A 14972-nucleotide genomic window follows, 5' to 3' on the forward strand; every position below is an offset into this window, starting at 1 on the left:
GCAGAAGAAAGCAGGGAGACTGCTGCCTCCCTGCAACACCACAGACCTGCCAATACGCAGCAGCGTGTGCCGACTGTAGCACAATGTTGTTGCTGACAGGGCGGGGAGCTTCTGAGCTGGGACAGAGCTACTCCAGCCGGGGGGCCCCCTAAAACTGTGGGGCCAACGGTACGTACCGCCTACCCCCCCCCCCCCCCCCCCTTAATCCGGCTCTGCTGCTGGAACCCCCCCCTTAATCCGTACCCCCTGATGCCCCCTCTCCCTCTGTCTCCACTATTCACCGCTGCTCTGCTAAGCAAAACAGCGAGTACAGGAGCTTTCCAACTGCCCCCCCCCCCCCCCCCCCCACCGTGGGACACTGCGACCCGCGGGTGGGACAGCGGGACAGACCCCAAAAAATGGGACTGTCCCGCGAAAATTGGGACATTTGGGAGGTATGGGGGTGTGTGAGGGGGTATGCCATACTTGACCCCCACATCAGCATACTCAGCAGGGTCTCTCTGGCGCGGAGGAGCGTCACTTTCTGGTACACTCCACGCTTCTTAGCTGTAGTTTTGTGGGTCACCAGCCGCTGTGCACTTTCCGTACTGCCTCTGTTATCTCCAGCCCCGGCAACCCCACCGCTAGCTGCAGCGCTGCCACCCGCAGTGAGGTGCGCCCAGCTCCTTCACACACTTTAGCCGGCGGGTAGCGCTGCAGAAGTCCGCGCTGCTTGCAGGCTCTGACCCCCTCCTCCCTCCAGCAGCAGCGTCTCCTGGGAGCTAACCAGTCACTCCCAGTCTCCCCTTACCACAGTGCCTGGCAGCTGCGCGAGGTCTGCGGTGTGTGACTGAGGAGGGGGGGAGTGATGCGGACGGGCAGAGGAAGCAGGACTCCAGCCTGAGAGAGTCAGCCATGCCAAGTCTCCACCAGCAGTAGATCCCAACAGGTTGGAGTGGAACAGCAGCAGCCAGCAGCAGTGACTCCGGTAACACACATCTGTCTGTCACCACTGTTCTGTCCCTAATACCAATCTCTCCCATGCCCTGTGTTCTGTCATGTCCCTGTCACCCCTGGCCTTGACCTGCCACCCTTATCCTGGCCCTTTCACCCTTATCCTGGCCCTTTCACCCTTATCCTGGCCCTGTCACCCTTATGCTGGCCCTGCTACCCCTATCCTGGCCCTGTCACCCCTGTGCTTGCCCTGTCAACCCTATAATGGCCCTGTCACCCCTGTCCTGGTCCTGCCGCCCCTACACTGACCCTGTCACCCCTATCCTGTCCCTGTCATTTCTGTCCTGGCCCCGTCGCCCGTGTCCTGGCCCCGTCACCCCTGTCCTGGCCCCCGCATCTGCAGACACCCTCCTCCATCCGCGGTCCCCCCCTCACCCACCCCTCCCCCACCAATGGCACCCCCGCACCTGCCCCTCCACCACCTGCAGCACCTCCGGACCTCCTTCCCCATCCGCTGCAACACCCGTACCTGCCCCTCCCCTACCCATGGCGCCTGCGGACCCCTACCCCACCAGCGGCACTCCCGCCCCTTCCCATCCCACAGCACCTCCGGAACCCTTAACCCATCTGCAACATCCCCACACCTGCCCCTCCCCCACCCATGGCACCCCTGCCCCTCCCCCACCTGCAGTGCCTCCGGACCCCTCCCCCATCTGCATCCCCCACTCCTCTGCCCCTCCCCCACCCGCAGCACCTCCCAACCCTTCCACATCCGGGCCCCACCCCCACTTCCGCCCCCCCTCCATCCGCAGCATCTACAGACACCATCCGCAGTACCCCCCGCACCCGCTACATTCTGTACATTGTGGCCTGCAGGTGCTGTTCACGCCGTCGCAAGGGGCTGCGCCTCCTTCACCATCGCACACCCTTTCATTGTGCAATATTTAACCACTAACAAAGGAATGCAGGTGATACTCCATATAACACAAATATTGAACCCCAGAAAGGCATGCAAGGGTTAAGGGGGCGTAGCCCCTTGCGACGGTGTGAAGAGCGCCCGTAGGGCGCGATGAAGCACCCAGTATGTATATAAGAGGTGTATCAAGTAGTCACATGTCCACATAGTGTCAACCCGCTGGAAACAGATTTTCTGAAGTCTGTAAACAAATTTCAAGACACATACTAATATTTTCTATTTTCTCCCCGAGATACTTCAATAAGCCCCCAACTATGAGGCCAGGTATAGCCTACAAAACAACTGAGAAGAAAACAAAACAAAAAAGCAAAAATCGAAAAGAGAACATAAAATATAAACGGAACAAACCAAAACAAATCCATCTAGCCTAGATTCACACAGTTGTGCGAGGTGAAGTGCAATATCCATATAGGGGTATACGCAATTGCGGTCGAATTCCGGCTGGAATTCGACCGTTTTTAAATTCGACACAATTCGACAGTCACATACCCTCCTGCCGGGACCCGAATTCGACATATTCAATAAAAAACGGATTCGACAGTCCCGCTGTCGAAAAACGGACCAATTGACGGATATGTGCGTCCTGGATTCGACTTTTTGGACGGCACAAAAATGATTAAAAAACCAAGAAAAAAATTGTGTGGGGTCCCCCCTCCTAAGCATAACCAGCCTCGGGCTCTTTGAGCCGGTCCTGGTTGTAAAAATACGGGAAAAAAATTGACAGGGTATCCCCCGTATTTTCACAACCAGCACCGGGCTCTGCGTCCGGTCCTGGTGCAAAAAATACGGGGGACAAAAAGCGTAGGGGTCCCCCGTATTTTTAACACCAGCAAGCGGGGGGGAAACGGGCTCGCTGGTACCTGTAATTCTACTACAAAAAAAATACCCAAATAAAAACAGTACACGCACACCGTGAAAGTAAAACTTTATTACATACATGCCGACACACACGTACTTACCTATGTTGACACGAGATTCGGTCCACTTCTCCAAGTAGAATCCACGGTGTACCTGAAAATAAAATTATACTCACCAAAATCTAGGGGGTAATTCCAAGTTGATCGCAGCAGGAAATTTTTTAGCAGTTGGGCAAAACCATGTGCACTGCAGGGGGGGCAGATATAACATTTGCAGAGAGAGTTAGATTTGGGTGGGTTATTTTGTTTCTGTGCAGGGTAAATACTGGCTGCTTTATTTTTACACTGCAATTTAGATTGCAGATTGAACTCACCACACCCAAATCTATCTCTCTCTGCACATGTTATATCTGCCCCCCCTGCAGTGCACATGGTTTTGCCCAACTGCTAAAAAATTTCCTGCTGCGATCAACTTGGAATTACCCCCCTAGTGTAGATCTGTCCTCTTCTGTTTTGTAATCCACGTACTTGGCAAAAAAACAAACCGCATTACCCGATCCACGCACTGAAAGGGGTCCCATGCTTACACATGGGACCCCTTTCCCCGAATGCCGGGAACCCACGTGACTCCTGTCACAGAGGGTCCCTTCAGCCAAAAAGGTTACTCGCGGTCAGCGGCTGACCGCGAGTAACCTCACCGCTGACCGCAAAGTTCCCACCATTGAAGATAATGCAGTGGCTGTGCGATGTGCCGTCAGACAGCTCAGACGCGCACAGCCAATCAGGAGAGTGCCACGACGTGGCGCTCCCTGATTGGCTGAAGGGACCCTCTGTGACAGGAGTCACGTGGGGTCCCAGCATTCGGGGAAAGGGGTCCCATGTGTAAACATGGGACCCCTTTCAGTGCGTGGATCGGGTAATGCGGTTTGTTTTTTTGCCAAGTACGTGGATTACAAAACAGAAGAGGACCGATCTACACTGGATTTTGGTGAGTATAATTTTATTTTCAGGTACACCGTGGAGTCTACTTGGAGAAGTGGACCGAACCTCGTGTCAACATAGGTAAGTGCGTGTGTGTCGGCATGTATGTAATAAAGTTTTAGTTTCACGGTGTGCGTGTACTGTTTTTATTTAGGTATTTTTTTTGTAGTAGAACTACAGGTACCAGCGGGCCCGTTTCCCCCCCGCATGCTGGTACTTGTGGTTCTCCAAGTACCAGCTTGCGGGGGAGGCTTGCTGGGACTTGTAGTTCTGCTACTAAAAACAATATTCTTTCTTTGTGTCACTTGGCTATCAGCCTCCCATCCGCAGCCCATGGATGGGGGGGACAGCCTCGGACTTCACCCCTGCCCTTGGGTGGCTGGAGGGGGGACCCCTTGATTTAAGGGGTCCCCACTCCTCCAGGGTACCCCGGCCAGGGGTGACTAGTTAGTGATTTAATGCCACGGCCGCAGGGACCGATATAAAAGTGTCCCCCGGCTGTGGCATTATCTCTCTGACTAGTGGAGCCCGGTGCTGGTGTTAAAAATACGGGAGACCCCTACGCTTTTTGTCCCCCGTATTTTTGGCACCAGGACCGGACGCAGAGCCCGGTGCTGGTTGTGAAAATATGGGGGATCCCCTGTCATTTCCCCCCCCGTATTTTTACAACCAGGACTGGCTCAAAGAGCCCGAGGCTGGTTATGCTTAGGAGGGGGGACCCCACGCATTTTTTTTTCTTGATTTTAAACCATTCCCACCCCTTCCCACTGAAAACCATGCTCTGATCTCTCTATATTATTTTAGTCAGTTAAAAAAAATAAGAATTTACTTACCGATAATTCTATTTCTCGGAGTCCGTAGTGGATGCTGGGGTTCCTGAAAGGACCATGGGGAATAGCGGCTCCGCAGGAGACAGAGCACAAAAAGTAAAGCTTTTCCAGATCAGGTGGTGTGCACTGGCTCCTCCCCCTATGACCCTCCTCCAGACTCCAGTTAGGTACTGTGCCCGGACGAGCGTACACAATAAGGGAGGATTTTGAATCCCGGGTAAGACTCATACCAGCCACACCAATCACACCGTACAACTTGTGATCTAAACCCAGTTAACAGTATGATAACAGAGGAGCCTCTAAAAGATGGCTCCCTAAACAATAACCCGAATTAGTTAACAATAACTATGTACAAGTATTGCAGATAATCCGCACTTGGGATGGGCGCCCAGCATCCACTACGGACTCCGAGAAATAGAATTATCGGTAAGTAAATTCTTATTTTCTCTATCGTCCTAGTGGATGCTGGGGTTCCTGAAAGGACCATGGGGATTATACCAAAGCTCCCAAACGGGCGGGAGAGTGCGGATGACTCTGCAGCACCGAATGAGAGAACTCCAGGTCCTCCTTTGCCAGGGTATCAAATTTGTAGAATTTTACAAACGTGTTCTCCCCTGACCACGTAGCTGCTCGGCAGAGTTGTAATGCCGAGACCCCTCGGGCAGCCGCCCAAGATGAGCCCACCTTCCTTGTGGAATGGGCCTTAACAGATTTAGGCTGTGGCAGGCCTGCCACAGAATGTGCAAGTTGAATTGTGTTACAAATCCAACGAGCAATCGACTGCTTAGAAGCAGGTGCACCCAACTTGTTGGGTGCATACAGTATAAACAGCGAGTCAGATTTTCTGACTCCAGCCGTCCTTGAAATGTATATTTTTAAAGCTCTGACAACGTCCAACAACTTGGAGTCCTCCAAGTCGCTTGTAGCCGCAGGCACTACAATAGGCTGGTTCAGGTGAAACGCTGATACCACCTTAGGGAGAAAATGCGGACGCGTCCGCAGCTCTGCCCTATCCGAATGGAAAATTAAATCAGGGCTTTTATAAGATAAAGCCGCCAGTTCAGATACTCTCCTGGCGGACGCCAGGGCCAGTAACATAGTCACTTTCCATGTGAGATATTTCAAATCCACATTTTTTAGTGGTTCAAACCAATGGGATTTTAGGAAATCTAAAACTACATTTAGATCCCACGGTGCCACCGGAGGCACCACAGGAGGCTGTATATGCAGTACTCCTTTGACAAAAGTCTGGACCTCAGGAACTGAGGCCAATTCTTTTTGGAAGAATATTGACAGGGCCGAAATTTGAACCTTAATAGATCCCAATTTGAGACCCATAGACAATCCTGATTGCAGGAAATGTAGGAAACGACCCAGTTGAAATTCCTCCGTCGGAGCACTCCGATCCTCGCACCACGCAACATATTTCCGCCAAATGCGGTGATAATGCTTCGCGGTGACTTCCTTTCTTGCCTTAATCAAGGTAGGAATGACTTCTTCTGGAATGCCTTTTCCTTTTAGGATCTGGCGTTCAACCGCCATGCCGTCAAACGCAGCCGCGGTAAGTCTTGGAATAGACACGGTCCCCGCTGAAGCAGGTCCTGTCTCAGAGGTAGAGGCCACGGATCGTCCGTGACCATCTCTTGAAGTTCCGGGTACCAAGACCTTCTTGGCCAATCCGGAGCCACTAGTATCGTTCTTACTCCGCTTTGCCGTATGATTCTCAATACCTTTGGTATGAGAGGCAGAGGAGGAAACACATACACCGACTGGTACACCCAAGGTGTTACCAGCGCGTCCACAGCTATTGCCTGCGGATCTCTTGACCTGGCGCAATACCTGTCCAGTTTTTTGTTGAGGCGAGACGCCATCATGTCCACCATTGGTCTTTCCCAACGGTTTATTAGCATGTGGAAAACTTCTGGATGAAGTCCCCACTCTCCCGGGTGAAGATCGTGTCTGCTGAGGAAGTCTGCTTCCCAGTTGTCCACTCCCGGGATGAACACTGCTGACAGTGCTATCACGTGATTCTCCGCCCAGCGAAGGATCCTGGCAGCTTCTGCCATTGCACTCCTGCTTCTTGTGCCGCCCTGTCTGTTTACATGGGCGACTGCCGTGATGTTGTCCGACTGGATCAACACCGGTCTTCCTTGAAGCAGAGGTTCCGCCTGGCTTAGAGCATTGTAGATTGCTCTTAGTTCCAGAATGTTTATGTGAAGAGACTTTTCCAGGCTCGACCACACTCCCTGGAAGTTTCTTCCTTGTGTGACTGCTCCCCAGCCTCTCAGGCTGGCGTCCGTGGTCACCAGGATCCAATCCTGTATGCCGAATCTGCGGCCCTCCAATAGATGACACCTCTGCAACCACCACAGAAGAGATACCCTTGTCCTTGGAGACAGGGTTATCCGCAGGTGCATCTGAAGATGCGTGCATTGATGTACAGACACCTTTCCTGGTTTTAGGAGATTCCTGACCTGGTCGGATAACTCCTTGGCTTTTTCTTCGGGAAGAAAAACCTTTTTCTGAACCGTGTCCAGAATCATCCCTAGGAATAGCAGACGAGTCGTCGGCATTAATTGGGATTTTGGAATATTCAGAATCCATCCGTGCTGCTTTAGCACCTCTTGAGATATTGCTAATCCCATCTCTAGCTGTTCTCTGGACCTTGCCCTTATTAGGAGATCGTCCAAGTATGGGATAATTAATACGCCTTTTCTTCGAAGAAGAATCATCATCTCGGCCATTACCTTTGTAAAGACCCGAGGTGCCGTGGACAAACCAAACGGCAGCGTCTGAAACTGATAGTGACAGTTTTGTACAACGAACCTGAGGTACCCCTGGTGTGAGGGGTAAAATGGAACGTGGAGATACGCATCCTTGATGTCCAAGGATACCATAAAGTCCCCTTCTTCCAGGTTCGCTATCACTGCTCTGAGTGACTCCATCTTGAACTTGAACTTCTTTATGTACAGGTTCAAGGACTTCAGATTTAGAATAGGCCTTACCGAGCCATCCGGCTTCGGTACCACAAATAGAGTGGAATAATACCCCTTCCCTTGTTGTAGAAGAGGTACCTTGACTATCACCTGCTGAGAGTACAGCTTGTGAATGGCTTCCAAAACCGTCTCCCTTTCGGAAGGGGACGTTGGTAAAGCAGACTTCAGGAAACGGCGAGGTGGATCTGTCTCTAATTCCAACCTGTACCCCTGAGATATTATCTGCAGGATCCAGGGATCTACCTGCGAGTGAGCCCACTGCGCGCTGTAATTTTTTGAGACGACCTCCCACCGTCCCCGAGTCCGCTTGAGAAGCCCCAGCGTCATGCTGAGGCTTTTGTAGAAGCCGGGGAGGGCTTCTGTTCCTGGGAAGGAGCTGCCTGTTGCTGTTTCTTCCCTCGACCTCTGCCTCGTGGCAGATATGAATAGCCCTTTGCTCTCTTATTTTTAAAGGAACGAAAGGGCTGCGGTTGAAAAGTCGGTGCCTTTTTCTGTTGGGGAGTGACTTGAGGTAGAAAGGTGGATTTCCCGGCTGTAGCCGTGGCCACCAAATCTGATAGACCGACTCCAAATAACTCCTCCCCTTTATACGGCAAAACTTCCATATGCCGTTTTGAATCCGCATCGCCTGTCCACTGTCGCGTCCATAAAGCTCTTCTGGCCGAAATGGCATCACGCATATAAAGAAATGCATCCTTTATTTGTTCTAACGACAGTAAAATATTGTCCCTGTCCAGGGTATCAATATTTTCAATCAGGGACTCTGACCAAACTACCCCAGCACTGCACATCCAGGCAGTCGCTATAGCTGGTCGTAGTATAACACCTGCATGTGTGTATATACTTTTTTGGATATTTTCCATCCTCCTATCTGATGGATCTTTAAGTGCGGCCGTCTCAGGAGAAGGTAACGCCACTTGTTTTGATAAGCGTGTTAGCGCCTTGTCCACCCTAGGAGGTGTTTCCCAGCGCTCCCTAACCTCTGGCGGGAAAGGGTATAATGCCAATAATTTCTTTGAAATTATCAGCTTTTTATCAGGGGCAACCCACGCTTCATCACACACGTCATTTAATTCTTCTGATTCAGGAAAAACTATAGGTAGTTTTTTCACACCCCACATAATACCCTGTTTAGTGGTACCTGTAGTATCAGCTAAATGTAACGCCTCCTTCATTGCCAAAATCATATAACGTGTGGCCCTACTGGAAAATACGGTTGATTCGTCACCGTCACCACTGGAATCAGTGCCTGTGTCTGGGTCTGTGTCGACCGACTGAGGCAAAGGGCGTTTTACAGCCCCTGACGGTGTTTGAGGCGCCTGGACAGGCACTAATTGATTGTCCGGCCGCCTCATGTCGTCAAACGACTGCTTTAGCGTGTTGACACTATCCCGTAATTCCATAAATAAAGGCATCCATTCTGGTGTCGACCCCCTAGGAGGTGACATCCCCATATTTGGCAATTGCTCCGCCTCCACACCAATATCGTCCTCATACATGTCGACACACACATACCGACACACAGCAGACACACAGGGAATGCTCTAAACGAAGACAGGACCCACTAGCCCTTTGGGGAGACAGAGGGAGAGTCTGCCAGCACACACCAAAAAACGCTATATATGACAGGGATAGCCTTATAATAAGTGCTCCCTTATAGCTGCTTTATATATATCAAGATATTGCCATTAACTTTGCCCCCCCTCTCTGTTTTACCCTGTTTCTGTAGTGCAGTGCAGGGGAGAGACCTGGGAGCCGTCCTGACCAGCGGAGCTGTGAGAGGAAATGGCGCCGTGTGCTGAGGAGATAGGCCCCGCCCCTTTTCCGGCGGGCTCGTCTCCCGCTATTTTGTGAATACAGGCAGGGGTTAAATATCTCCATATAGCCTCTGGGGGCTATATGTGAGGTATTTTTAGCCTTTATATAGGTTTACATTTGCCTCCCAGGGCGCCCCCCCCCAGCGCCCTGCACCCTCAGTGACTGCGTGTGAAGTGTGCTGAGAGGAAAATGGCGCACAGCTGCAGTGCTGTGCGCTACCTTTAGAAGACTGCAGGAGTCTTCAGCCGCCGATTCTGGACCTCTTCTTACTTCAGCATCTGCAAGGGGGCCGGCGGCGCGGCTCCGGTGACCATCCAGGCTGTACCTGTGATCGTCCCTCTGGAGCTGATGTCCAGTAGCCAAGAAGCCAATCCATCCTGCACGCAGGTGAGTTCACTTCTTCTCCCCTCTGTCCCTCGTTGCAGTGATCCTGTTGCCAGCAGGAATCACTGTAAAATAAAAAACCTAAGCTAAACTTTCTCTAAGCAGCTCTTTATGAGAGCCACCTAGAATTGCACCCTTCTCGGCCGGGCACAAAAATCTAACTGGAGTCTGGAGGAGGGTCATAGGGGGAGGAGCCAGTGCACACCACCTGATCTGGAAAAGCTTTACTTTTTGTGCCCTGTCTCCTGCGGAGCCGCTATTCCCCATGGTCCTTTCAGGAACCCCAGCATCCACTAGGACGATAGAGAAATATATATATTCTTTTAAAAAAATATATAAATAATACTTGTGTCTCCTAATAGACAAACCAAGTAGATAATCCCTTCTAATATAAATAGATATGCTATTAGCAATAAAAAAAAACAAAAAAAAACATGTTTTTTATTTTTTTTATTAGATTCCGCCAGCAAAGTGAGGCGGAATGAAATTGACGAAATTACTGTCGAAAAGCACTGTTGTCGAATCGACATTCTTCAATTGAATATACTTTTGTCGAAAAGCCGCATTTTTACCATTGCAGACATGTCGAATTTCAAAATGTCGAATCTGAAACGTCCGTTTTTTTGTCGAAAAGTACTGTATTGCATTGTCGAAAAAAAAATTTGTCGAAAATGCCCCGTTTTTCGACATTTGCGTCAATTCGACCGCAATTGCATATACCCCATAGTGTAGAATAAGGGAAAAGGGTCTGGCTCGTTTCCACAAGTCCCAAGTAGCCGGGCCATCGTAAAAGGCGTAACGCATCTTGAATTTTAAAATTTTATAAATTTCTAAATTTTAAGGGCAGGGGAGGAGTATGTTGAGTTAATCCAAAAGGACCATATCTTCTCATGTTTAGAAAGGGCATTGGTTCTCATATAAATATATTGATCTATCAATACTGTGTCATTCACCAGGGCTTTAAATGCAGACATCGTAGGGGAATGCGGAGCCATCCATGTCCGCGCAATGCACACCTTGGCGAGGGCGCAAATACTACGAGCATACATGTCTTCTCACTTAGACCCAGAGTCAGGTCCTCCTACCCCCAAAATGCAAAATCCCGGAGCCAGCATACCTCTCAGTATCCCCGTATGTTCCAGAATCGACCCGACCCCAGCCCAAAACGCCTGCAAGGACGGACACTCCCACACAAGGTGCCAGAATGATCCGTTAGCGGCCCCGCATTTAGGACAAGCGGCTGCGCCACCAGCCCCAAACCTGGCCAGCCTGTTCGGTGTCATATATAATCTATGCAATATAAAGAGTTGAATTTGTTGGAACCGTAGTGATTTGGTGACCTGGCTCGAGTTCCCCAGCGCAACCTCCCAATCCTCCACATCTATGGGGCCCAAATCACGCTCCCAGCGCTCCCGAAGGTTCGAGAGCGGGTCTGCATGAATTGTTTTAAGAAGGTACGAGTAAGTGAAGGAGATCACCTTGACCCGACCCAGTGAACATAAAAAGGTCTTTATGGGGAAGGGGAGGAGCACCGGGGGAGAATCCACGAACTGTGATTGCAAAGCATGCCTGAGCTGTAAAAATCTATAAAAGTAAGAGTTTGGGAGACCAAACTCCTCCTTTAGTTGCTGAAAGGATTTCATTGTACCATTAATATACAACTGGGATATGGAAGTTACTGAGTACGGAGCCCATACCAGCCCCCTCCTCCACCCCCCCCACCAGAGACTCCAGTCCATGGAGCGAAGCGGCGTGCCAAAGGGGAGTATCCGGGCCCATACCATCGTACCCAAGCATACTCGTCAAAGCCAGCCAGATCTTCATGGCCTGAAAAACAGGAGGAGATAGTCGAGAAGCGCTCCCCCCCACTAGAACCTGCACCGGAGAAAGGTCCGGGTAGTAACATCTAAGAAACGCCCAACATAGACCAGCCTCTTCTCCTCCCCGCAACCAAATACCAATGTGTGCCAAATGGGCCGCATAGTAATATAGTTGGAAGTGAGGCAAGGCCAAGCCACCATCAACTTTTAGTCTAGTGAGGGTATGTAGCTTTATTCTAGGCCTTTTATTGGCCCATATCAGGGATGTTAATATACTGTTTTATTTCTTAAAGAAGGCCGAGAAAATGTACACAGGGGATTGCGAAAGCACATACAGTAGTTTGGGCACAACTATCATTTTAATAAGGCTAACCCTACCCGTCATTGTCAGCAGGAGTTTACACCAAGCCCTCGACCTGCGTACAATCAGCTGTACAAGTGGGTCAAGGTTCAAGGGAACAAAATCCGAAGGGTCATTAGTAACCTGGATCCCAAGGTATTTAAACTGGCCTGTCCAGCTTAGCGGTAGGGAAATCCTCGGACCCGGGAGGAGAGCCCATAATGGGTATTATAAATGATTTAGACCAGTTTATGCGGAGACCAGAAAAGCCACCAAAGGTCTCTATGACCTGCAACACTATAGGCATATCCACACCGTAGTCATGTAAGAATAGTAACAGGTCATCCGCATAAAGGGCTATTTTGTCAGTGCAGGGGCCCGTGTCAACTCCCCCAATGTCCGGGTGCGATCTAACCAAGCAAGCCAAGGGCTCAATGGCTATGGCAAACAAGGTTGGGGAGAGGGGGCATCCCTGTCTGGTGCCTCGAGTCAAAGTGAAGGAGGAAGAAATATAGCCGTTAACCAAGATCCTGGCGCGTGGACTTTGATATAGCAATTTGATCCATCGTATAAAATTAGGGCCGAAGCCCATACATGTCATGACTCCCCACAGATATGGCCATTCGACACTGTCGAATGCCTTAGCCGCATCCAGTGAAACTATAACCGCGTCCGAGGGGAAGTCGTGGGGAGCCTGCAAAATAGTGTAAAGCCTGCGCAAAATAAGATTTTACTCACCGGTAAATCTATTTCTCGTAGTCCGTAGTGGATGCTGGGACTCCGTAAGGACCATGGGGAATAGCGGCTCCGCAGGAGACTGGGCACCACTAAAGAAAGCTTTAGGACTACCTGGTGTGCACTGGCTCCTCCCACTATGACCCTCCTCCAGACCTCAGTTAGGATAGTGTGCCCGGAAGAGCTGATACAATAAGGAAGGATTTTGAATCCCGGGTAAGACTCATACCAGCCACACCAATCATACCGTATAACTCGTGATACTATACCCAGTTAACAGTATGAAATATAACTGAGCCTCTCAACAGATGGCTCAACAATAACCCTTTAGTCAGGCAATAACTATATACAAGTATTGCAGACAATCCGCACTTGGGATGGGCGCCCAGCATCCACTACGGACTACGAGAAATAGATTTACCGGTGAGTAAAATCTTATTTTCTCTGACGTCCTAAGTGGATGCTGGAACTCCGTAAGGACCATGGGGATTATACCAAAGCTCCCAAACGGGCGGGAGAGTGCGGATGACTCTGCAGCACCGAATGAGCAAACTCTAGGTCCTCCTCAGCCAGGGTATCAAACTTGTAGACTCTTGCAAAAGTGTTTGAACCCGACCAAGTAACAGCTTGGCAAATTTGTAAAGCCGAGACCCCTCGGGCAGCCGCCCAAGAAGAGCCCACTTTCCTCGTGGAATGGGCTTTTACAGATTTAGGGTGCGGCAGTCCAGCCGCAGAATGTGCAAGTTGAATCGTGCTACAGATCCAGCGAGCAATAGTCTGCTTAGAAACAGGAGCACCCAGCTTGTTGGGTGCATACAGGATAAATAGCGAGTCAGTTTTACTGACTCCAGCCGTCCTGGAAACATATATTTTTCAGGGCCCTGACTACGTCCATTAACTTGGATTCCTCCAAGTCCCAAGTAGCCGCAGGCACCACAATAGGTTGGTTCACATGAAAAACTGATACCACCTTAGGAAGGAATTGGGAACGAGTCCTCAATTCAGCCCTATCCATATAAAAAAATTAGATAAGGGCTTTTGCATGATAAAGCCGCTAATTCTGATACACGCCTGGCCGACGCCAAGGCCAACAGCATGACCACTTTCCACGTGAGGTATTTGAGCTCCACGGATTTAAGTGGCTCAACCCAATGCGACTTCAGGAAATCCAACACCACGTTGAGATCCCACGGTGCCACTGGAGGCACAAACGGGGGCTGACTATGCAGCACTCCCTTAACAAAAGTCTGAACTTCAGGCAGTGAAGTCAGTTCTATATTGGAAGAAAATCGATAGAGCCGAAATCTGGACCTTAATGGAACCCAATTTTAGGCCCATAGTCACCCCTGACTGTAGGAAGTGCAGAAATCGACCTAGCTGAAATTCCTCCGTTGGGGCCTTCCTGGCCTCACAGCACGCAACATATTTCCGCCATATGCGGTGATAATGGTTTGCGTTCACTTCTTTCCTAGCTTTAATTAGCGTAGGAATAACTTCCTCCGGAATGCCCTTTTCCTTCAGGATCCGGCGTTCAACCGCCATGCTGTCAAACGCAGCCGCGGTACGTCTTGGAACAGACAGGCCCCCTGCTGCAGCAGGTCCTGTCTGAGCGGCAGAGGCCATGGGTCCTCTGAGATCATTTCTTGGAGTTCTGGGTACCAAGCTCTTCTTGGCCAATCCGGAACAATGAGTATAGTTCTTACTCCTCTCCTTCTTATTATTCTCATTACCCTGGGTATGAGAGGCAGAGAAGGGAACACATACACCGACTGGTACACCCACGGTGTTACCAGAGCGTCCACAGCTATCACCTGAGGGTCCCTTGACCTGGCGCAATATCTTTTTAGCTTTTTGTTGAGGCAGGACGCCATCATGTCCACCTGTGGCCTTTCCCAACGGTGTACAATCATTTGGAAGACTTCTGGATGAAGTCCCCACTCTCCCGGGTGGAGGTCGTGTCTGCTGAGAAAGTCTGCTTCCCAGTTATCCACTCCGGGAATGAACACTGCTGACAGTGCTAACACATGATTTTCCGCCCATCGGAGAATCCTTGTGGCTTCTGCCATCGCCATCCTGCTTCTTGTGCCGCCCTGTCGGTTTACATGAGCGACCGCCGTGATGTTGTCTGACTGGATCAGCACCGGCCGGTGTTGAAGCAGGGGTCTAGCCTGACTTAGGGCATTGTAAATGGCCCTTAGTTCCAGAATATTTTTGTGTAGGGAAGTCTCCTGACTTGTCCATAGTCCTTGGAAGTTTCTTCCCTGTGTGACTGCCCCCCAGCCTCGAAGGCTGGCATCCGTGG

Source organism: Pseudophryne corroboree, chromosome 6, assembly GCF_028390025.1.
Source record: "Pseudophryne corroboree isolate aPseCor3 chromosome 6, aPseCor3.hap2, whole genome shotgun sequence".
NCBI lineage: Eukaryota > Metazoa > Chordata > Amphibia > Anura > Myobatrachidae > Pseudophryne > Pseudophryne corroboree.